The 25,765-nt window shown below is 38.0% G+C and overlaps 1 protein-coding gene across 1 annotated transcript in view; it reads left to right on the top strand.

Moving 5' to 3' along the window:
* LOC128566487 (phosphatidylinositol 3,4,5-trisphosphate 3-phosphatase TPTE2-like) overlaps positions 1–25,765 on the top strand; it is a 92,024-nt gene that overhangs the window by 47,999 nt on the left and 18,260 nt on the right. The gene's annotated exons all lie outside the window — the stretch shown is intronic.

Raw genomic sequence — 25,765 nt, 5'->3', positions numbered from 1 at the left:
ACTTTGTAAGCTGAGACTTTGCTGAATTTATCAATTTCGGAGCCTCTTATTGGAGTAAGATCTTATTGACCATAAGATCATATGGTCAGCTGTTCTTTGCAATTCATTATTTTTTTATCCACCCTAGCACTAGCTAGAAACTTTGATATGGTGCAGAATTAGAAATGGCAATAGCAGGCATGTATACTCATGCTGTTCTGTTCTCCAAGGAAAAGCTATCATTGTCTCTCCAGCTGTTTTAGGTTGTGCTTGTCTGCACACACATGCTACCCTTTTCTTTCAGTGTGCTGCGGTTTTTTAATTACAAGTAAGTGTTGACTGCTATAAGAAGATTTTTCTAAATCTTTGTGATAAAACAATTTTTCTTCTTTTTTCTATTGATACAGTTAATTTCATTGATTGACAATTAAGGGGTAAGCCAACTTACATTCCTGGAATGAATGCAGTTTATTATTTACTTATTTACTAGAATTAGTAAATACTGAACTCTTATTTATTTTAGTATTAATTGTTATATATTTGTTATATTTTCCTTTTAATAAATGGCTGGATTCTGTTAATATTTTGGTTAGGATTTTTTATTTATGACATCAGTGTGATTGGCTATGATTTTCATTCCTCATAATTTTAAATTTTGGCTTCCTAAAATGAGTTATATTATTTCCTCACTTTTAATTCTCTGGCTGAGTTAGCATATGTTGATTTTTCTTTCTAGTCTCATTTGTTTGTTTATTTATTTATTTTTATTAAATCATAGCTGTGTACATTAATACGATCATGGGGCACCATACACTGGTTTTATATACCATTTGACATATTTTCATCACACTGGTTAACATAGCCTTCCTGGCATTTTCTTAGTTATTGTGTTAAGACATTTATATTCTACATTTACTAAGTTTCACATGTACTCTTGTAAGATGGACTGCAGGTGTAGCCCCACCAATCACTCACCCTCGGCCTATCCTCCCTCTTCCCCATATTCTTAGGTTATAATGGGGTTATAGCTTTCATATGAAAGCCATAAATTAGTTTCATAGTAGGTCTGAGTACATTGGATGCTTTTTCCTCCATTCTTGAGATGCTTCACTTAGAAGAATATGTTCCAGCTCCATCCATGTAAACATGAAAGAGGTAAAGTCTGTATCTTTCTTTAAGGCTGCATAATATTCCATGGTGTACATATATCACAATTTATCATTCCATTTGTGGGCACTTGGGCTTTTTCCATGACTTAGCAATTATGAATTGGGCTGCAATAAACATTCCGGTACAAATATCTTTGGTATAATGTGATTTTTGTTCTTCTAAAACATTCAGTGGGAAAAAGATTCCCTATTTAACAAATGGTGCTGGGTGAACTAGCTGGCAACCTGTAGAAGACTGAAACCGGACCCACACCTTTCACCATTAACAAAGATAGACTCTCCCTGGATTAAAGATTTAAACTTAAGACATGAAACTATAAAAATACTAGAAGAAAGTACAGGGAAAACTCTTGAAGAAATTGGTCTGGGTGAATATTTTATGAGGAGGATATCCCGGGCAATTGGTCTGGGTGAATATTTTATGAGGAGGATATCCCGGGCAATTGAAACAGCTTCAAAAATACACTACTGGGACGTGATCAAACTAAAAAACTTCTGCACAGCCAACAGCACAGTAAGTAAAGCAAGCAGATGGCCCTCAGAATGGGAGAAGATATTTTCAGGTTATGTCTGTGACAAAAGTTTAATAACCAGAATCCACAGAGAACTCAAACATATAAGCAAGATAAGAATAAGTGATCCCATCGCAGGCTGGGCAAGGTACTCGAAGAGAAACTTCTCTGAAAAAGACAGGCGCACGGCCTACAGACATATGAGAAAATGCTCATCATCCTTAATCATCAGAGAAATGCGAATCAAAACTACTTTGAGATATCCTCTAACTCCAGTAAGATTAGCCCGTATCACAAAATCCCAAGACCAGAGATGTTGGTGTGGATGTGGAGAAAAGGGAACACTTCTGCACTGCTGGTAGGAACACTTCTGCACTGCTGGTGGGAATGCAAATGAATACATTCCTTTGAAAAGTTGTTTGGAGAACACTTAGACATCTAAAAATAGACCTGCCATTCAATCCTATAATTCTTCTCATTTGTTTATTTTTATTTGGTCACCTCTGTCTCTGAGGTTTTATTCATAAAGTCTTTTCCCAGACCAATATCCAGAAACATCACTCCTATTGTTTTTTTCAAGGAATTTTATAGTTTCAAGTCTTTGATCAGTTTGATTTGATTTTTGTGCAGGGTGAGAGGTGTGGGTCTAGTTTCATTCCTCTGTACGTGGATATTCCATTTTCCCAGCATCATTTATTAAAGATACTGTCTTTCCCCCAGTAAGCATTTTGGCACTGTGTCAAACATCAGCTGGCTGTAGATCTATGGACTTATTTCTGAGTCACTTATTCTGTTCCATTGGTCTGTGTCTGTCTTTATGCCAGTGCCACACTGTTTTATTCAATATTACGTTGTTATGTATTTTGAAGTCTGTATCTTAGTCTATTTCTGTTACTGTAAAGAAATACTTGAGGCTGGGTAATTTATAAAGAAAAGATGTTTACTCGACTCGTGGTTCTGCAGAGTATACTAGAAGTATAGTGCTGGCATTTGTATCTGGTGAGGGCCACAGCTGCTTCCACTTATGCCAGAATGAGAAGGGAAACCAGCATAGCCAAACATCATGTGAGAATGGGGGGCAAGAGCCAGGGGAAGCTTTCAGGCTCCTTAATAGCCAGATCTCTGGGAAACCCTTGTGGGAACTAACAAAATGTGAAATGTGATCTAACTCAGTTCCTCCTACCTGCCAGGAGGCTATTAAACTAGTCATGAGGGATCCACCCTTACGATGCAAATACCTCCCATTATGGCAAACTTCCAACACTGGGGGAAAATTTTCAGTATAAAATTTGGAGAGGATGAATAAACCAAACTATAGAGGTCTGGTCATGTGATGCCTCCAGCTTTGTTCTTTTTTGTTCAGGACTGCTGTAGCTATTGAGGGTCTTTTGTGGTTCCATACAAATTTTAAGATTTTTTTATTTCTATGAAGAATATCATGGAATTTTGATAAGGATTGCAGTAGTGTATCTGTAGATTTCTTTGAGAAGTTTGTAAATGTAATTTTAATTCAATTTTCTGGACTTATTAAAGCTTTCTCTTTAATCTTTTTTATCTTTTTTAATTTAATATTTTCCATTTAAGTTTTTGTAAATGATTGACTACAGTTATTGTCACCTTGTTTTAAAATGTCTACTATTTTGGTCATTTTCTCCCCCTTTTTATTCTGAATATTTGTGCTTCTCCTTTTAAAAGTCAATATTAAGCTTTTACACAGTGAGTACAACAAAGGGACCCAGAAGTAGCAAAGGTGATGCCATTGGCAATGTTTAAGCAAGGCTGTTCTGTCCAGCACACATGGAGATATATCAAGAAGTGAAGTGAAAAAGAGTGAAAGGAGTGGTTCTAGGACTGGACATCATGAAGGATTGAAAGGGCAGATATATTCCTTCATTCATGCATTGATCACCAGATACGGTCTAGTTCCAAGAGTTGTAACACTATGCAGAGAAGTTTACTTCCCACATGAAAAACACAGTTTATTGCTTACGAAGAAAAAATAATGCATATTTTGGGTGTATACACATACACACCCACACACACATATAGTGTATGTGTATCTTTCTAAAAAATAAGACAGTAAGGAGACCATACAGTCAGAAGGGGGTTGCTAATTAATCTGTAAATGGTTAAGGAAGGTATCAGCAGTAAAGTGACATTTGCACTGAGATATAATACAAAAATTATAATGAGAATGTATGTGTATTGAGACTAGAGAAAATAAAGGGTATTATAAGTACCAAAGAATCACCATACCAAAGAAATACAGGAAAGAATCTACCATGAAATAGAAAATTCATGTTGGACCTGAATGATTATGCTTCTTCATCTGTGTGCACGTGACCAATCTTTTTAATTATATCTCTGTTGTATTTTCTCCTTTAATTAACCCCCAGGGTAGTGGCTTATAGTTGGGGGCATCTACCACTTCCTAACTTTCAGAGTGAGAAATTACATTATTTCTAGGCTATCAGAACCTCTCATGTTCTCCACCAAGGGGAATAGCCAATGACATTGAGTTATCCTTTTTAGAATTTTGTCCTGCTAGGGATTGTAAATTGGGGGGACTATAAGAGGAATCTTAAAAAAAGAAACATTGAATGTTAATTCCACTAAGTTGAGAAGCAAATGCCTTGAGCATCCCAAATAGTGTTCTTGACATTGGTTCTTCACCAGTCCAGTTTTGCTTTGACTGGATCACTTACACCCTTTGGTAGCCATATCTTTGATTGCAATTTGTCTTCAATATTGCAGTGGTAGAGTTATGCCTCATCTCATTTTATAATTCTTTTTTAAAAATGCTTCAATGCCTTTATTCCACTTGTTCAAAATTTCTTCTGAAAGGTTTGCTCTTCTCTGCAGCTGCTAAGGGTGCAATAATATTGGTACCCACTGAGCAACAAGCTTGCTCAATATTAGTATTTTTGTCAGACTCATGAATCTAGAGTATACGTTCTGAATTGTGGATGAGTTATGGACACAGCTTGATTAATAGAGTACTTTAAAATTGTTCATATAACCCGGTATAGGAGAGGTGAAATTTTACCTTTACCCTTTTAGAGATTTTGGGTGAGCTTGAGAATTAAATTCACATAAGACAAATCAATAGCAGAAAACCACATTCGGCAGTGGCTACCCCACCTCTGACAGAGCACCTGTAACAATAAGGCTGCCTAAATCTCTTTCTGACAGGGGGCGATTTCAAAGGGGACCATTAGGCCAGGGCACCTAGGAGCAGCTGCCCTGCCTTAGACAGAGAATCTACCCCACCCAGGCTTCCATGGAGCATAGGGACTCACTTCCTTTCTACTAAAACAACCAAGTAAGAAAGATCCTCAAGAACAAAAGCTACTTCTGCCCTGATAGAAGGTGAAACTAGCAGTCATCTCTCCAAGCTGCAAGCTGCCTGTCAATTCTTATAGAAACCTACTTTCCATGGAGGGAACACCCTGACAAAATCATACCTCCCCTACTATAGCCAGTCATCCACAGCCCACACCAGTCTGGTGGCTCAACATACAGCAGATTTCACTGCCTCCACCACATCTGCTGCAGCTAGGACAGGGTGGAATCTAAAAATTTAGTTTATTTTATACTCCTGAAGTACAGAGACAAATGCCATTGCCAAGCAAGGGAAGAGTGAGCAGCTCATATGTCCCACAGCTGCCCACCTATGTTAAACTCATCAAGAAAACCCAATCCCTACTATCACATGCTCATAGAACATCTGCTCTTATCCTTCCTGAGCATTCTTCTGGAGCAGGAGAGCACCCCACCTCACACCATCACAGCCAACACATGAACACAGAGAGGCTTAAAAGCAAGTATTCTAGCTTGGTCTCAGTCTGGTGTCCCTAGTTCTCAAACACACCATTCGGAGGACTGGAAACTGGGAATTTCCTAGCCTTATTCACCACTACTGGGGCTCTCACAGGGTCTGAGGTGCAACTAACTCAAACTGCAAGAAATACCATAGTGGACACCTACCTGCAGGCACTGAAAGGCAGCATACCTCTATCTGTCTACACTGCACAGCAGAGTTCCTAGGAAAACAGACTAGTTGAACTGCAAAGGTGTCTCTTTTGAGCTAAGGGTAGAGATTCCAGATGAGAAGAAACCAGCATAACTCTGGAAATATGAAAACAGCAGGCTATTTCATCACTCCAAAAGTTTCATACCAACTTTCTAGCAATGGACTCCACCCCCCCCCCAAATGATTTAAATTTGAATGCGTAATTCAAAATATGGATTGCAAGTAAGATCAATGAGATAGATGAGAAAGTTGAAAACCAACACAAACTGAAGAGACATAGATAGTTTAAGAAAAACCTAATAGACTTCTGGAAATTAAAGAATCATTTAGGGAAGTGCAAAATCCCAGGGAAAGTTTTAACAATAGAACAGACCAGGGACAAGAAAGAATTTTAGAGCTTGAAAAGAAGACATATGAATTAACCCAGTCAGTGAAAGATGAAGAAAAAAGTCAGGAAGACTGAACAAAGTCTTCAAGAATTATGAGACTGTGTAAGACACCCAAACATAGCAATTATAGGTGTCCCCAAGGGAGAAGAGGAAAAAAAAATGCACAAAAAACCTATTTAAGGGAATAAGAAGGAAAACATCCTTGGACTTCCCAGAGATTTAGACATCCAAATATAAGTAGGCCATCAAACTCCTGGAAGATTCACTGTGAACAGGAATTCTATAAAGCACCGAGTCATCAGACTGGCAAAAGTCATAGCAAGGAGAAAATGCTACAAGCTTTCAGGTGAAAGCATTAACTAACTTGAAAGGAAAACCCATCAGAACAAAAAAAGATTTCTCAGAAGAAATCTTACAAGCAAAAAGGGCATTGGGTTCTATTTTCAGTTTCCTCTAACAGAATAGTTGTTAGCCAATAATTTTGTATCCTGCAAAACAACAACAACAAAGCTTCATAAATGAAGGAAAAATAATGTCTTTCCCAGACAAACAAAGACTATGGGATTTGTTACCACTAGACTTAACCTACAAGTGACCCTTAAAAATGCCCTGTTCATCAACCAGAACCATCAATATCCCCCAGTGTAAAAACAACCCAAAGCAAAAATGCACAGCTGTTATAAAACAGTAACACAAAGGAGAAAACAAAGAAATTAGGTACTAATCAACATAAATAGTACAGTATGTCACATATTAATGTTAACATTGGCTGTAAATGGTTTAGATGTCCTAATTAATAAATAATGATTGGCAGAATGGATAAAAAACATGTCTTAAATATATCATGTCTCCAAGAAACCCACTTATATTCTGTTCATTCACATACATGCAAAATAAAAGGGCAAAAGAATATTCCATGCAAATGAAACAAAACAAGCACTAAAAGTTATTCTTATATCTGATAAAATAGATTTAAATCAACAAAAGTAAAAAAAAAAAAGACAAATATAGCCAATATATAATGATAAAGGTAGCAATTCAACAAGAAGATGTAACAATCCTAAAAATACGCACACCTAACCTGGGAGCTCCCAGATTCATAAAACAAAAGCTGCTAGACTTAGGGAAAAAAAGAAACAGCAGCATCCTAATATCTGGGCACTATAACACAACATTGATGGAACTAGAAAGATGATGGAGACAGAAAATCAACAAAGAAACACTGGAGTTAAACGGGACCCGATGACAAATGGATATAACAGACGTTTATAGAACATTCTAACAAAAAACATAGAATATACATTCTGCTTATCAGGACCTGGGACATATCCCAAGATAGATCGTATGTTAGTCTCAGCAAATGTTAAAAAATCTAAATCATACTATGCATCATTAAAGACCACAGCAGAATGACATTAGAAATCCCTCAAGAGGAATTCCCAAAATGACACAAACACATGGAAATGAAACAACTTGTTGCTGAACAATCCTTGGATCGGTGACAAAATAAAGATTGATAGCAAAAGTTTTTGAATCAAAGGATGAAAGTGACACATATGAACAAAATCTCTGGGATACAAAAAAATAGTGCTAAGCAGGAAGATCATAGCATTAAATGCCTACACCAAAAGATGGAAGGATCACAGATTAACACCCTAATTTTAGTTATCAAGGAACTAGAAAAAGAACAAACCCAACTTAAAGTTAGAAAAGAAAGAGAAGTAACAAAACTCAGAGGAGAACCAAATGAAACTGAAACTAAAATAGCAAGACAAAGGGTCACTAAAACAAAAAGTTGCTTTTTGAAAAGATAAAAAAGATAAAATAGGTTCAGCACTAGGTAGATTAACCAGGAAAAGAAGAGAAAGTATTCAAATATGATTAGTTAGAAATGAAGGAGTCGTCATAACTACTGATACCACAGAAATACAAAGCACTATCCAAGACCACTATGAAAAGCTCTATGCCTACAAACTAGAAAATCTGTAGGAAATTGATGAATTTTTAGAAACGTGTACAATCTCTAAAGCTTGAATCAGGATGAAAAATAGAAATCCTGAACAGATACATATCAAGTAGGAGCTGAAATAGTAATAGAAAATCTCCCAACATAAAAAAGCACATGACTAGTCTAATTCACAGCTGAATTCTATGAGACCTACAAAGAAGAATTGCTACCCATCTACTGAAACTATTCCATAACATTGAGAAGGAGGGCGTCCTCCCTAACTCATTCTAAGAAGCCACTATCACCTGTAACCAAAGCCAGAAAAGATCACATACAAAAAAGAAAACTATGGACCAAAAACATTCATGAATGCAGAAGGAAAAATCAACAAAATGCTAGCCAATCAAATCCAACAGCACTCCCAAAACATAATTCACAACAATCAAGTGGGTTTCAACCCAGGGATGCAAGGATTGCTTGTTGACATAGCAAATTCATAAATGTGATTCACAATAAGAACTGAATTAAAAACAAAAACCTGGGGATCATCTCAATTGATGTAGAAAAAGCATTTGATAAAATCCACCACTTCTTTCTGATAAAAATCCAGAAGAAACTACACATGGGAGGAATATTACTCAAAATATCAAAAGCCATATATGATGCATCAACAGCCAACATCACAGTGAATGCAGAAAAGTCAAAAGCATCTCTCCTAAGAACTGGAACAAGACAACGATGCCCACTGTCACCACTATCATTGAAGTCCTAGCCAGAGCAATTAGGCAAGAGAAAGAAACAGGGTCCATATTGGAAAAGAGGAGGTCAAATTATCTGTTTGCCTCTGACATGATCTTATATCTAGAAAATCCTAAAGATCACTTTGAAATAATCCTAGAACTGATAAATAAATCCAGCAAACCCTCACATTATACAATTAATGTACAGAAATCAGTGGCATTGATATATACTAATAACAGTCTTTGGTACTCAAAGAACTCAGTACCATTAACAATTGCTTCAAGAAATGAAATGAAATGCCTAAGGATATACTTCACTAAGGAGGCCAAAAAATCTCTGCAATGAAAACTATGAAACACTGATGAAAGGAATTATTGACGACATAAACAAATGAAAGAACATCTCATATTTATGGATTAGAAGAATCAGTATTAAAATTTCATGGGGGAGGGGCAAGATGGTCAACTGGAGCCAGCCTCTGACAGAAGCTCCCATCCAGAGAGAAGGATAATGTCCAGAAAGTACCCAAGTAAGCTAAAGACTAGGAGCTGAGCTGAGAGAGAAGAGTTATAACTGTAGGTCACCTCTGCTGAGGCAAGCCGTGACTCCAAGAAAGCAAACTTCAGGCACAAAATTCATCCCAAAGGAAAAGTGGCCATCCCCTCTCACAAGAAAGCTGTGTGGTTGGTTTGTTTGTTTTTCTTTTACTCTTTGTTTTTTCCTGTAGGTTTTCTACAGGTGAGCAGTGAACTGAGGACCTCTTCTCTCACCCCACATGTGAGAGCTGTAGGAAGTGGGGTCTACTTCCCCAGACAGAGCATGTTGTGACCCTGAGCACTCTCTTGCCAGGCAGCAAAATTAAACTAATATTTTCCCTGCCATTCTGAAATTCCAGTCCACCTTCCCCCCTTGTCTGATGAACCAGAAGCCTAACCCCTGCAGATTGCGGGAGGAGGCACATGAGGAGTGGCCCCCGCCCTGCTAGACCAAGTAACCTGCCCCCACCTGGCCAGAGCCCCCCTCCAGCCCTGCTAGATCTGTGTATCCTGTGCCCCGCCCCCCCCACCCTTTATGAGCCTCCTGGCCACATCCCGCCTGGCCAGAGTCATGAGCCGAGCACTCTCCTTGCCAAAGTCACCAGGAGCCAGGCACTGCCAGAACTGTGTGCAGCATCCCCTGCCCTGCTACTGGATCTGTGTGTCCCATGCTCCCAGAGCTGTCCCTACAACCAGAAATCCCTGGCTGTGGCAGTTGCCTGGGAGCTGTGCAGGGTCACTTACCACAAAGATCCAGCAACAATAGAGTGATTCTGCTGGGGTCTAATCTTGGAGTGACACCTCCCCAACTCTGAGGACTACCAGAGGAAACCAGAACTCGCTCTATAGGGATACTGGTGCTGCAGAGTGGCAGGGGCAAAGGCGTGGTGGCTGAAGGAGAAAAGCATTTGCTGACTTGTTACACTCAAGATTAGACTGAGTACAAGTGGAACACATGCCAGTGGCTATTGAGTACCCGAGACAGGTAGGCCTCAGATTCCCCAGCCGGCTGGTGGCAGAGATAGTGGCCAGGCCATGGAGGCATTGACCTTCCTTTGACTCTGACAGGCAAAGCCCTGGCACATCTGCTTAGTAGAGGGAGCAGGACCTCAGCCCTGTGGGGTCACCAGTGACTGGGCATGAAAAAGGAGCAAAGTGGAGAAAGAGATACAGCCCCCTGGTCCAACTCTGCTACTGGGCAGGCTTTTCTGACTCCACAGAGCACCGGAGTGAGCCAAATTTGAGCAGCTAGTAGACCTTCGCTATCTAGTTGATGGAGACCTTTTGAACTCTCCCACCTGAGAGTTTGTACTGACTGGGTCAATTGGTTTGGAACTCCTAAGCTGGGCCAATCACCCAAAGACCCTCTTAGGTGTTACTCTGTGTGGTAATGAGAAGGGTTGATTTTCCTCTTCCAGTTGTTGTCCATGGACAGTGGGTTGTCTTAGTTGCTTGTATTTCTCCACAGTTAAGATTTCATCAGAGTCACTGATCCACTAGGGTCAGACAAGAACCAGCTGAATGCAAGACAGAGCCACCTGGGTGGCGCCTGTGGCTCAGTGAGTAGGGCGCCGGCCCCATATACAAAGGGTGGTGGGTTCAAACCAAGCCCCAGCCAATCTGCAACCAAAAAATAGCCAGGTGTTGTGGCGGGTGCCTGTAGTCCCAGCTACTCGGGGGTGCTGAGGCAAGAGAATCACATAAGCCCAATAGCTGGAGGTTGCTGTGAGCCGTGTGATGCCACGGCACTCTACCGAGGGCAGTAAAGTGAGACTCTGTCTCTACAAAAAAAAAAAAAAAAAAGACAGAGCCACCTAACCCCACCACACCAAGCAGGTTTCCTCCGTCTCAGGCTGTAATACTGTACGGGTCCTTTGCAAAGCTATAGGGGAAAAAGCTGCTGCAGTCATCAGTCCAAGATACTTGACAAAGGTCTGGTTAACCACAACTCTGGGAACTCCCAATCCAATTTCACCTTACCTACCCATCTAGCCAACCGTGAAAAACAATCATGAGGAAGAATCAGAGGAAAAACTCTGCCAATGTGAATAATCAGAGTAGATCAACTCCCTAGGAACCATGTGGCAGACACACCACAAGATCCCATTCATAAAGGGCTGAGATGTCAGAAATTGAGTTCAGAATTTGGATAGCAAATAAGATCAACAGAATGGAGATAAAGATGGAATTACAATTTCAAGGAGTAATTCAAAAGATGTCTGAAGAATTCAATGAATTCACAGACAAAATCAACAAAGATTTTGACACATTGAGGCAAAAGCTTTCAGCCTCTAAGTACTGAGAAATACAGTAAAATCCCTCAGTAACAGAATGGAGCAGGCAGAAGAAAGGATCTTGAAATTGAAGACAAAGCTTTTGAATGCTCCCAAATGCTCAAAGAAGAAAAAAAGTGGAGAACAAAAACGGATCATTCTCTCAGTGAGCTCTAGGATAATTCAAAGAGATCTAATATTCGGCTCATGGGAATACTTGAAGGTGATAAGGTTGCTGTGAAGGATACAGATGCTTTACTTTGTGAAATAATCAAAGATAATTTTCCAGACATGCTAAGAGATTCTGAAATTCAGATAGCAGACAGTTTCAGAACACCAGCATGACTCAATCCAAATAAAAATTCTCATAGACACATTATAACTAGCTTCACCAAAGTTAATATGAAGGAGAAAGTTCTGCAAGCAGCCAGATGTAAGAAAACCATAACCTACAAGGGGAAGAACATTGGAATGACTGCAGATCTCTCTGCTGAAATCTTTCAAGCTAGAAGAATATGGTCATCAATCTTTAATCACCGTAAACAAAATAACTTTCAACCCAGGATCCTGTATCCGGCTAAACTGAGTTTCATCTATGATGGAGAAATTAATACTTTAATGACATTCACATGTTGAAGAAATTTGCCATAACTAAACCAGCTCTCCAGGATATTCACAGGCCTATCCTTCATTATAACCAGCACAATCCTCCACCACAAAAGTAAACTCATTCAGAAACTTTTGATCAAATTCCAACTTACACAGTGGTGAAAGAATTAAAAATGACCACTGGACTTTAAAAAATCTCAGTACCCAAAATACTATCTGGCTTATCAATACTCCCAATTAATGTGAATGGCTTAAATTGCCTTCTAAAGAGGCACAGGTTGGATGACTGGATACAAAAACTCAGGCCAGACCTTTGCTGCATTCAAGAATCTCACCTTACCTTAAAAGATAAACATAGACTCAGGGGTGAAGGGATGGTCATCTATATTTCAGGCAAATAGAAATCAGAAAAAAAGCAGGTGATGCAATTTTATTGGCAGATACAATAGGTTTTAAACCAACAAAAGTAAGGAAAGATAAAAATGATCGCTTCATATTCATTAATGGAAACACTCAACATGATGAGATTTCAATTATTAACATTTATACACCCAAGCAAAATGTGCCTCAATTTATAAGAGAGACTCTAACAGACATCAGATTGATTGATTTCTGCTTGATTTCTTCCAGCACCATAATAGTTGGAGATTTTAACACTCCTTTGGCAGTGTTGGATAGATCCTCCAAAAAGAAGCTAAGCAAATGAATTTTAGACTTAAACTTAACCATTCGACATTTGGATTTAACACACATCTACGGAACATTTCATCCTAACAAACCTGAGTACACATTCTTTTCATCAGCCCTGGATCATCCTCCAAAATTGATCATATCTTAGGTCATAAGTCTAACCTCAGCAAATTTAAAAGAATAGAAATCATTCATTGTATTTTCTTGGACCATCATGGAATAAAAGTTGAAATCAGTAACAACAGGAATCTGCATACCCATACAAAAACGGACACTAAATAACCTCATGCTGAATGATAGCTGGGTCATAGATGAGATTAAGAAGAAAATTACCAAATTTTTGGGACAAAAGGATAATGAAGACATGAACTAGCAGAACCTCTGGGATACCAAAAAGGCAGTCTTAAGAGGAAAATTTATAGTGTTGCAAGATGAAACCCGCACATTGTGCCCCTTGATTTCACTATGTACACAGCTATGACTTACCAATAAAAAAAAAAAAAAAAAGAATGGAAAGAGAGGAAGTCAACAACTTACTGGGACATGTCAAGCAACTGGAAAAGGAAGAACATTCCAACCCTAAACTCAGCAGAAGAAAAGAAATAACTAAAATTAAGCAGAACTATATGAAATTGAAAACAAAAGGATCATCAACAGATCAACCAATCAAAAAGCTGTTTTTTTGAAAAGGTCAATAATATATAAACCTTTGGTTAACCTAACCAGAAGTAGAAGAGTAAAATCCCTAATTTCATTAATCGGAAATGATAAAGGCCAAATAACAGACTCCTCATAAATTCAACAAATCCTTAATGAATATTACATAAAATTCTATTCTCAGAAGTATGAAAATCTGAAGGAAACAGATCAATACTTGGAAACATACCACCCTCCTAGACGTATCCAGAAAGAAGTGGAAGTGTTGTACAAGCCTATAACATGTTCTGAAATAGCATCAACTATAAGAAATCTCCCCAAAAAGAAAAGCCCAGGACCAGATGGCTTCACATCAGAATTCTACCAAACCTTTAAAGAGGAACTAATACCTATATTACTTAACGTTTTCCAAAACATAGAAAAAGAAGGAATATTTCCCAACACGTTCTATGAAGCAAATATCATTCTCATACCCAAAGCAGGAAAAGACCCAACTGGAAAAGAAAATTATAGATCAATATCTCTAATGAATATTGATGTAAAAATATTCAATAAGATCCTAGCAAACAGAATCCAACAACACATCAAACAAATTATACATGACAACCAGGTGGGTTTCATCCCAGGGTCCCAAGGACAGTTCAATATACATAAATCCATAAATATAATACATCACATAAACAAATTAAAAAAACAAACCATATGATTCTCTCAATAGATGCAGAAAAAGCATTTGATAATATCCAGCATCCTTTCTTGATCAGAATGCTTAAGAAAATAGGTATAGATGGCACATTTCTTAAACTGATAGAGGGCATCTACAGCAAACCCATCTACAGCAAATCCATTAAATATCGTATTTAATGGAATAAATGTGAAATCATTTCCACTCAGATCAGGAACCAGGCATGGATGCCCACTGTCTCCGCTGCTTTTTAACATTATAATGGAAGTGTTAGACACCACAATCAGGCAAGAGAAGGCAATCAAGAGGATTCAAATAGGACCAGAGGAGATCGAACTTTCACTCTTCACAGACGATATGATTATATATCTAGAAAACCCCAGAGAATCAACTGCAAAACTCCTAGAAGTTATCAAGGAATACAGCAACATCCCCGGATACAAAATTAACACTCACAAATCTGTAGCCTTTATATATACAAACAATATTCAAGGGGAGAAAACAATCAAGGACTCTATTCCCTTTACAATAGTGCAAAAGAAGATGAAATATCTGGGAGTGGCCCACATCACAAAATCTCAAAACTGCAGATGCTGGCGTGGATGTGGAGAGAAGGGAACACTTTTACACTGCTGGTGGGACTGCAAACTAGTACAACCTTTCTGGAAGGAAGTATGGAGAAACCTCAAAGCACTCAACCTAGACCTCCCATTCGATCCTGCAATCCCATTACTGGGCATCTACCCAGAAGGAAAAAAATCCTTTTATCATAAGGACACTTGTACTAGACTGTTTATGGCAGCTCAATTTACCATTGCCAAAATGTGGAAACAGCCTAAATGCCCACCAACCCAGGAATGGATTAACAAGCTGTGGTATATGTATACCATGGAATACTATTCAGCTATTAAAAAAAATGGAGACTTTACGTCCTTCGTATTAACCTGGATGGAAGTGGAAGACATTATTCTTAGTAAAGCATCACAAAAATGGAGAAGCATGAATCCTATGTACTCAATCTTGATATGAGGACAATTAATGACAATTAAGTTTATGGGGGGGGAAGCAGAAAGAGGGATGGAGGGAGGAGGGTGGGGCCTTAGTGTGTGTCACACTTTATGGGGTCAAGACATGATTGCAAGAGGGACTTTACCTAACAATTGCAATCAGTGTAACTGGCTTATTGTACCCTCAATGAATCCCCAACAATAATAAAAAAAAAAAAAAGAAATATCTGGGAGTGTACCTAATTAAAAATGTGAAAGATCTCTATAAAGAGAACTATGAAACTCTGAGGAAAGAAATAGCTGAAGATGTTAACAAATGGAAAAATATACCATGCTCATGGCTGGGAAGAATCAACATTGTTAAAATGTCTATACTACCTAAAGCAATCTACAGAGTTAAGGCAATCCCTATTAAAGTACCTCTGTCATACTTTAAAGACCTGGAAAAATTAGTACTTCATTTATATGGAAACAGAAAAAAACCTCAAATAGCCAAGACATTACTCAGAAATAAAAACAAATTGGGAGGAATCATGTTTCCAGACTTCAGACTATACTACAAATCGATAGTGATCAAAATAGCATGGTACTGGCACAAAAATAGAGAGGTAGATGTATGGAACAGAATTGAAGACCAAGAGGTGAACCCACTCACTTATCATCACTTGATTTTTGATAAGTCTATGAAAAATATAAATTTGGGGAAAGATTTCCTATTTAATAAATGGTGCTGGGTGAATTGGCTGGCAACTTGTAGAAGACTGAACCTGGACCCACACCTTTCTCCTCTAACAAAAATGAACTCTCACTGGTTAAAGGACTTAAACTTAAGACATGAAGCTATAAAATTTCTTATAGAGAGTGCAGGGGAAACACTTGAAAAAATTGGCCTGAGAGAATACTCTATGAGGAGGACACTCCAGGCAATTGAAGCAACATCAAAAATACATTACTGGGATCTGATCAAATTAAAAAGCTTCTGCACTGCCAAGAACCCACTAAGTAAAGCAAATAGACAGCCCTGAGAATGGGAGAGGAGTTTTGCAAGTTGTATTTCTGACAAAGGTCTAATAACCAATATCCACAGAGAACTCAAAGTAAAAAAAAAACAAGTGATCCCATTTTATTGTGGGCAAGAGACATGAACAGAAGCATGCATGGTCTATAGACACATGAAAAAATGCTCATCATCTTTAATCATCAGAGAAATGCAAACCAAAACCACTCTGAGATACCATCTAACTCCAGTAAGAGTAGCCCACATCACAAAATCCCAAAACTACAGATGCTGGCATGGATGAGGAGAAAAGGGAACACTTCTGCCCTGCTGGTGGGAACTCAAACTAGTGCATTCCTTTTGTAAGGAAATTTGGAGAACACTCAGGGATCTAAATGAAGACCTGCCATTTGATCCTGCAATTCCCCTTCTAGGTGTATATCCAAAGGACCAAAAATCATTTGGCAATAAAGATATTTGCATCAGATTATTCATTGCAGCTCAATTCATAATTGCCAAGGCATGGAAGAAGCCCAAGTGCCCATTGACCCATAAATGGATTAATAAATTGTGGTATATGTATACCATGCAGCATTAAAAAAAAAAAAATGGAGACTTTGCCTCTATTTTATTTCATTTTTTTTTTTTTTTTTTTTTTTTTTTTTTTTGGCTGGGGCTGAACCCACCACCTCCAGCATATGGGGCTGGCGCCTTACTCCTTTGAGCCACAGGGCCGCCTGAGACTTTACCTCTTTTGTGTTTACATGTATGGAGCTGGAAAATATTCTTCTTAGTAAAGTATCTCAGGAATGGAAAAATATATATCCAATGTACTCAGTAAAAATATGAAACCAATTTATAATCACTCATACTTGCATATGAAAAATGAAACACAACTACAGCCTAGGATGAAGGAGGGAAGGGGAGGATAAGGGGAATGGAGGGGGATAGGTTGATAAAGGGAGGGTTAGTAGGGGGACCACACCCATGGAGCATATTGCAAGTACAAGTTGGATCTATCAGGTATAGAACACAAAGTCTTAATGCTGTAATTGGGTAAATGAGGTGAAGGCTATGTTGATTAGTAGGATGTAAGCACTCCAATTTTTACAGATAATCAACACATTGAATCCCATAATAACATAAATGTATTCATGATCTATGTACAAATGACTTAATAAAAATAAATAAAATAATCCTACCAAAAAATAATTTCATACTGCTCTAAGTGACTTATACATCCAACATAATTCCATCATAATACCAATGTCATTTGTCACAAAACTAGACAAAGAAATTCTACATTTCATTTGGAATGAGAAAAGAGCCCAAATATTGCATGTAATGAATCTGACAAAGGGTTCATAACCAGAATCTACATAGAACTCAAATTAATCAATAGAACCTTCCCTGAAGAAGACAGATGGATGGCTAAACAAGCATATTAAAAAATGCTCATCATCCCCATGCATCAGAGAAATGCAAATCAAAGCCAACCTAACTCCAGAAGAATAGACCATATCACAAGGTCCCAAAGCTGCAGATGTTTCTGTGCATGTGGAGACAAGGGAACATTCTTCTACTATTGGTGAGAGTGCAGACTAATATAACCTCTATGGAAGTATGGAGAATCCTCAAAGAACCAAAAACAGACCTTTCATTTGATCCTGCAATCCCATTCATAGGCATCTATTCCAGAAGAAAAAGAATCATTTTATCATTAGGACATTTGTACGAGATTATTTATTGCAGCTAAATTTACAATTGCCAAGATGTGGAATCAGCCCATGTGTCCATTGACCCATGAATGGATTGGCAAACTGTGGTATATGTATACCATGGGATACTATTCAGCCATAAAAAGAATGGAAACTTTACCTGGATAGAGTTGGAGAACACTCTGTTTAGTAAAGTATCACAAGAATGAAAAAGCAAGTATCCAATGTATGCAATACTAATATAAAGGCAGCAGACAAACTAATACTTACCCACATGATAAAAACTCAATTTTATTCAAGTCGATGGGTGCAGCGAGGAGGAAAGGGGCAGAGGGGAGGTTGGAGGGGGATTGGTGTTCTCCCAACTACTGGACACAATGTAAGGGTATATGGCGCACCTCCTGGACACAACTATAACAGGGACCTTACCTGACAAATGCAAACATTGTCACTTCATCATTTGTTGGTTCCTCATAGTATTCTAGAAAAGCAATTGGGTACTTAAAATTTTTAAAAGAGCCCAAATAGCCCAAGCAGTCCTAATCAGAAGAAGCAATCCGAAGACATCACATGACACAACTTCAAATCATACTAAAATACCATAGTGACTAAAGCATACGGCACAGACATAAAGATAAACATAGAGATCAGTGAAACACACTAGAGACCCAAAAAGAACCATATAGCTACAACCATCTGATTTTTAATAATACAGACAACAACACGCTTGGAGGACGGGTTGGCCCAGTCAGTAAATGGTGCAGAGAATATTAGGGATCCACATACAGAAGAATGAAACTTGATCCCTATTTCTCACCATACACAAAAATTAACTCAAAGCAGATTAAAGACTTAATGTAAGAACTGACACACAAAAATTCCAGAGGAGAACACAGGAAGAACTCTCCTGGACATTGGCTGAGGCAAGGAATGTATAAGGTAAATCCCAAAAGCAAGAATAGCAACAACAAAAATAAATAAATGGACTTAATTAAATTAACAAAGTTTGTGCATGGCAAAGAAATGATCAACAGAGTAAATACACAACCTGGAGAATGAGAGAAAATATTTGCAAAGTATCCATCCAACAAAGGATTAATATTCAGAATCTACAAAAAGTCAAATCAGCAACAAAATATAAACAACCCATCCAAATGTGGGCAAAAAACATGAATAGAATGTCGTCAAAAGCAAATACATAAATGGCCAGCAAACATGAAAAAATGCTCCACATTCCTAATCATCGGGAAAAGACAAATCAAAACCAACTACAATGAGATACCACCTTTCCCCTGGCAGTGCCCATTATTGATGTCGAAAAACAACAGACTTGGTGCAGATGCCGTGAAAAGGCAACACTTACATGCTGTTAGTGAGAACGTAAACTATTACAAGCTCTATGGAAAAGTGTTTGTTAATGAACCCACAAAGGGGGTTTTGCTAGGCTCAATTGCTCATGAAACAGAAAGCCAATAACTAAGACAAGAAAGATTGTCAAGAAGGAAGAAAGGAAATTTATTGTGGAGGAGTGGGAGGTTGGGGGAGTGGACTGCCTCAAATCCTCCCCAACTGACAGGGTCAGGGTTTTTTTCTAGAGGTGAAATGAATAATGCATGAAGTGAATGAGCATCAGTACATGTTGGTGGCAGTGTGCAGTTTACCCCAGTGCAGTGAAAAATCATACTGGCACATGTTATATCCCATGGTCAAAAAATGGCAGAAAAGTCCCTCCCTGGGTGGAGATTTTAGTAATCTGATGAGCTAGGGGTTACTAATAGTCATTCTTGTGTGCAGATGGGATGGGGCTAGGTTGCTCAGCACATCCTTGGACAAGATTTGGGGTGGGCTGTTGCTTCTCTTGTCTTGTCTGGACAAATAAGTAGTGTAACACCTTCTAGTTGTCATGTGGCTGCAAGGAGGTATTACCATTTCTAGAAAATGAGAACTCAAAGGGGATGGATTTGGGAAAGGGCAAGTTACAAAGTTCTTATCAGTAAATCACTGGCCTGGCAACTGGAAACATAAGAGAACTGCAACAATCATGGATCTGGTTCTATATGTAGCCTCCTCAAATAACTAAACACAGACCTACTATTCAATCCAGCAGTCCCACTACTGGGTCTCTCCCATGATTCAAAAAGACACCTACATCTGAGTATTCATCACAGCACAATTCACAGTTGCAAAGATAAGGAATCAACCTAAGTGCCCATCAACTGATGAGTGAAGAAAGAACAAGTGGTATATAGATACCAGGGAGTACTACCCAGACATAAACAGGATTGAAATAATGTCTTGCAGCAATTTGGATGGAATTAGAGAACTGGAGACCAGCAACCTAAATGAAGTGTCTCAGGAATGGAAAAACAAATACCACATGTTCTCACTTAGAAGCGGCAGCTAAACAATGGGTACATACATTCGTAAAGTGTGTAATAGACACTGGAAACTAAAGGGAGGGTGGGAGTCGGGGGGAGCAATAAACAATTACCCATCAGGCACCACGTACACTATCCTGGTGCTGGGTATGCTAAAAGCCCTGACTTCAGCATCGTGCAATTCATCTGTGTAACAAAAAACAATTTGTACCCCTTACATCAATTGAAATAAAAAGTAAATAACAGTTTATAAAAAGAGAAAGAAAAGCATTCAAATATATTTGATACAAGTTTTATGTAACGTGGAAGTTCTTATAAGGAAATGAAGACCAAAGACACAGTTAGAGATGAACATTTATATACTAAAGTAGAAAAGTTTTGTGAATTATGGAAATGTGACAAGTGAAAGGGGCTTGGGCTAAAGTAGTTAATTAGGTGAAGCAGAAGCCAGGAGAACAAGGTTTTATTTGGCCTTGACTGTCTGTCCTTGATGGTAAGAATGGTACTTTCCTTCTAGTATGGGTTGCCTTTCTCACAGGAACTGCATCTCCTGCTTGTAAGAAAGCGGATGAGAAAGGTCAGAGCAATCTTGAACCTGATGTTTTTCATGTGCCTTTAACTTAAAATAATCAGTATGCTAGAGTGGCATGTTTTTACCTTCTTCACTGGCATTAAGATATCTCGCTGTATTTTAACTATGTGAAAATCTATGAAATTCACTGAAGCTCAGTTTCCTCTTCCTTACATAGTTAATCTCCTCACAGAGTTGTTGTAAAGATTATTTTAGACCCAGAAAGCATTACCCAAATATCAATTATTATCATTATGAAGGCTAAGAATTCAATTGTATTTAGAGATGTAAGATAGACTTAACTAGAATCATTTAATATCTAATGTTCTCCATTTCCTTTATAAACACAGTGTCCATGGCATGTTGAAAATTGGTAGCTAGTATACTTCTCTGCAGTATGCCTATGTATTTCTGCTTCCACCTCTCTTTCTGTTCTCTTGTTATTAAAATATATCATATAATAAAATATTTTCTAAATCTGTCACATGTTAAAGTGAATAAAAAGTTATAATTTCATGAAGAATAAATTAAAAGTATCAGGAAGATTCAATGAAGTTGAGTGGCTACAACCAAATTGCAGCTAAAGTAAGTGCAAACAAGACTATTATAAAATACTGAGAGAAAACTCTAGAGAAAAATCTAGAAAGAATATGCACCTAGATTTCAATAAAGAAAATGAGAGATCATAGGTGATGCAATGATTTATGAAATTGGTAAGGATTTTTCAAAAAAGAACTCCATTTGGGGGAATATAAACATAAAAAGTCAAAGCCTTTGTTGAATGTCTGAAGGTTAGAGAATGAATGTTTACGTTTGATGTTACAATAAAATATTTAAGGTGTGTGTATATAATTTTTACGATTCCCTGCTTGAAAGGATGAGAAGGCTTCTACTATGTCAACAGTACAATTATCCCACAGCCACAAGAATCTACTCATGATATGCCCTTAATTGATAAAGAAACTTTTCAGAAGTTTCTTCCAACTGGGAAAAGAGACTCAGAGATGTCCTCCAAAATCCAAATGTTAACAGTAAATGGATCACTTGAACCCAGGAGGGTGAAGTTCCTGTGATTGAGGCTAATGCCATGGTACATGAGCCTGGGCAGCAGAGTGAGACACTATCTGGAAAAAAAAAAAAAGTAGCTTTTCTATATTACAGCGAGGGATGGTACAAACTCCTTTCTGCAGTTCATTAAAGATTTTTAAAAGGATAGAACATAAAATTTTTTGTACATCTGGTAAAAAGTGTAAGTTTGGAATTATATAAAATGATTAAGTCCATTGTGTACTGGCTAAGACAAAACCTACAGATCATTGTAGAAATAAAAACGACAATGTTATTTATTCTTCTTTATTGTTGGGGATTCATTGAGGGTACAATAAACCAGGTTACACTGATTGCATTTGTTAGGCAAAGTCCCTCTTGCAATCTTGTCTTGCCCCCAAAAGGTGTGGCACGCACCAAGGTCCCACCCCCCACCCTCCTTCCCTCTCTCTATTTTTCCTTTCTCCACCCCTCCCTCCTTCTTTCTCTCTCTGCTCTTCCCTTCCCCCATCCCCACCATGATCTTAATTGTCATTAATTGTTCTCTTATCAAAATTGAGTACATAGGATTCATGCTTCTCCATTCTTGTGGAGAATTCTAAGAATAATGTGTTCCACTTCCATCCAGGTTAATACAAAAGATGTAAAGTCTCCATTTTTTTTTAATGGTTAATAGTAGTCCATGGTGTACATATACCACAGCTTGTTAATCCATTCCTGGGTTGGTGGGCATTTAGGCCATTTCCACATTTTGGCGATTGTAAATTGAGCTGCAATAAACAGTGTAGTGTAAGGGTCCTTATGATAAAAGGAATTTTTTCCTTCTGGGTATATGCCCAGTAATGGGATTGCAGGATAAAATGGGAGGTCTAGCTTGAGTGCTTTGAGGTTACCCCATACTTCCTTCCAAAATGGTTGTGCTAGTTTCTAGTCCCACCAGCAGTGCAAAAGTGTTCCCTTGCCTCCACATCCACACCAGCATCTGTAGTTTTGAGATTTTGTGATGTGGGCCATTCTTGCTAGGGATAGATGATATTTCAGGGTGGTTTTGATTTGAATTTCTCTGATAGGGATGATGAACATTTTTTCATATGTTTGTTAGCCATTCATCTGTCTTCTTTAGAGAAGGTTCTATTCATGTCTCTTGCCCATTGATATATGGGATTGTTGGCTTTTTTCATGTGGAGTTATTTGAGTTCTCTATAGATCCTAGTTATCAAGCTTTTGTCTGATTCAAAATATGCAAATATCCTTTCCCACTGTGTAGGTTGTCTATTTTCGTTGGTTGTTGTCTCCTTAGCTATACAGAAGCTTTTCAATTTAATTAAGTCCCATTTGTTTATTTTTTTTGTTGTTGCAATTGCCATGGCAGTCTTCTTCATGAAGTCTTTCCCCAGGCCAGTATCTTCCAGTGTTTTTCCTATGCTTTCTTTGAGGATTTTTATTGTTTCATGCCTTAATTTAAGTCTTTTATCCATCTTGAATCAATTTTTGTGAGTGGAGAAAAGTGTGGGTCCAGTTTCAGTCTTTTACATATGGATATCCAGTTCTCCCAACATCATTTATTGAATAGGGAGTCTTTCCCCCAAGCTATGTTCTTGTTTGGTTTAACAAAGATAAGCTGGTTGTAAGTTACTGGTTTCATTTCCTGGTTTTCCATTTGATTCCAAGTGTCTATGTCTCTATTTTTGTGCCAGTTACCATGCTGTCTTGACCACTATGGCTTTGTAGTACAGCCTAAAATCTGGTATGGTGATGCCCCAGCTTTATTTTTATTACTAAGAACTGCCTTAGCTATACAGGGTTTTTTTCTGGTTCCATACAGAACGCAGAATCATTTTTTCCAAGTCTTGAAAGTACGATGTTGGTATTTTAATAGGAATGGCATTGAATAGGTAGATTGCTTTGGGAAGTATAGACATTTTAACAATGTTGATTCCTCCCAGACATGAGCATGGGATGTTCTTCCATTTGTTAATATCCTCTGCTATTTCCTTTCTGAGGATTTCATAATTTTCTTTTCTTTTTTCTTTTTTTTTTTGTAGAGACATAGTTTCACTTTATGGCCCTAGGTAGAGTGCCATGGCATCACATAGCTCACAGCAACCTCCAACTCTTGAGCTTGAGCGATTCTCTTGCCTCAGACTCCCAAGTAGCTGGGACTACAGGTGCCCGCCACAACACCCGCCTACATAATTTTCTTTATAGAGGTCCTTCACCTCCTTTGTTAGGTATATTCCTAGGTATTTCATTTTCCTTGAAACTATGGTGAAGGGAGTTGTGTCCTTAATTAGCTTCTCATCTTGACTGTTATTGGCATATACAAAGGCTACTGACTTGTGGACATTGATTTTATATCCTGAAACATTACTGTATTTTTTGATGACTTCCAGGATTCTTATAGTTGAGTCTTTGGGATTCTCTAAGTGTAAGATCATGTTGTCAGCAAAGAGGGAGAGTTTGACCTCCTTTGCTCCCATTTGGATTACCTTTGTTTCCTTGTCTTGCCTAATTGTATTGGCTAGAACTTCCAGCACTATGTTGAATAGTAAAGGTGACAGAGGACAACCTTGTCTGGTTCCAGTTCTAAGAAGAAAAGCTTTCAGTTTTACTCCATTCAGTAAAATATTAGCTGTAGGTTTGTCATAGATAGCTTTGGCCAGCTTAAGAAATATGCCACCTATGCCTATACTCTTCAGTGTTCTAATTAGAAAAGGATGCTGGATTTTATTGAATGCTTTTTCTGCATCTGTTGAGAGGATCATGTGGTCTTTATTTTTGCTCTGTTAATATGGTGGATAACATTTATGGACTTGTGTATGTGAAACCAGTCTTGCATCCCTGGGATGAAACCTACTTGATCATGATGTATGACTTTTTTGGTGATAAGCTGTAATCTATTGGCTAGGATTTTGTTGATAATTTTGTGTCTATATTCATGAGTGAAATTGGTCTGAAATTCTCCTTTTTAGTTGGGTCTTTTCCTGGTTTTGGTATCAGTGTGATGTTTGCTTTGTAGAATGTGTTAGGGAAGATTCCTTCCTCCTCAATTTTTTGGAATAATTTCTGCAGTACAGAAATAATCTCTTCCTTGAAGGTTTGATAGAATTCTGGTGTGAAGCCATCTGGACCAGGGCATTTTTTGATCGGAAGCTTTTTTATTGTTTCTTTAATCTCAGTGCTTAAAATTGGTCTGTTCAGGAGCTCTATTTCTTCCCAGCTAAGTCTAGGGAGAGGGTGTGATTCCAAATATTGATCCATTTTCTTCACATTGTCAAATTTCTGGGCATAGAGTTTCTGATAGTATTCAGAGATGATCTCTTGTATCTCTGTAGGATCAGTTGTTATTTCCCCTTTATCATTTCTGACTGAGGTTACTAGAGATTTTACTTTTCTATTTCTAGTTAGTCTGGCCAAAGGTTTATCTATTTTATTTATTTTTTCAAAGAAACCAACTCCTTGTTTCATTAATTTTCTGAATGATTCTTTTGCTTTCAATGTCATTGATCTCTGATTTAATTTTGGATATTTCTTTTCTTCTACTGGTTTAGGCTTAGATTGTTCTTCTTTTTCCAATTCCATCAGATGGCTTGTGAGTTTGTCGAGGTGCTCTCTTTCTGTTTTTTGAATGTAGGCAACTAAAGTGATAAATTTTCCTCTCAAAACTGCTTTTGCAGTATCCCACAGGTTTTGGTAGCTTGTGCCTTGATTGTTGTTGTGGAAATGTTATTTTTCAAAAACTCAAATTTTGTAATGCAGGACAAAAGATGAATTATATTTGAGGATGGAATGACATGAAGCAGGAAATCAAGGGTTTGCTTTCAAA

This window comes from Nycticebus coucang, chromosome 15 (genome assembly GCF_027406575.1).
Source record: "Nycticebus coucang isolate mNycCou1 chromosome 15, mNycCou1.pri, whole genome shotgun sequence".
Lineage (NCBI taxonomy): Eukaryota > Metazoa > Chordata > Mammalia > Primates > Lorisidae > Nycticebus > Nycticebus coucang.
The sequence above is the reverse complement of the archived record's forward strand: the minus strand, read 5'-3'. Positions and strand labels throughout refer to the sequence as shown.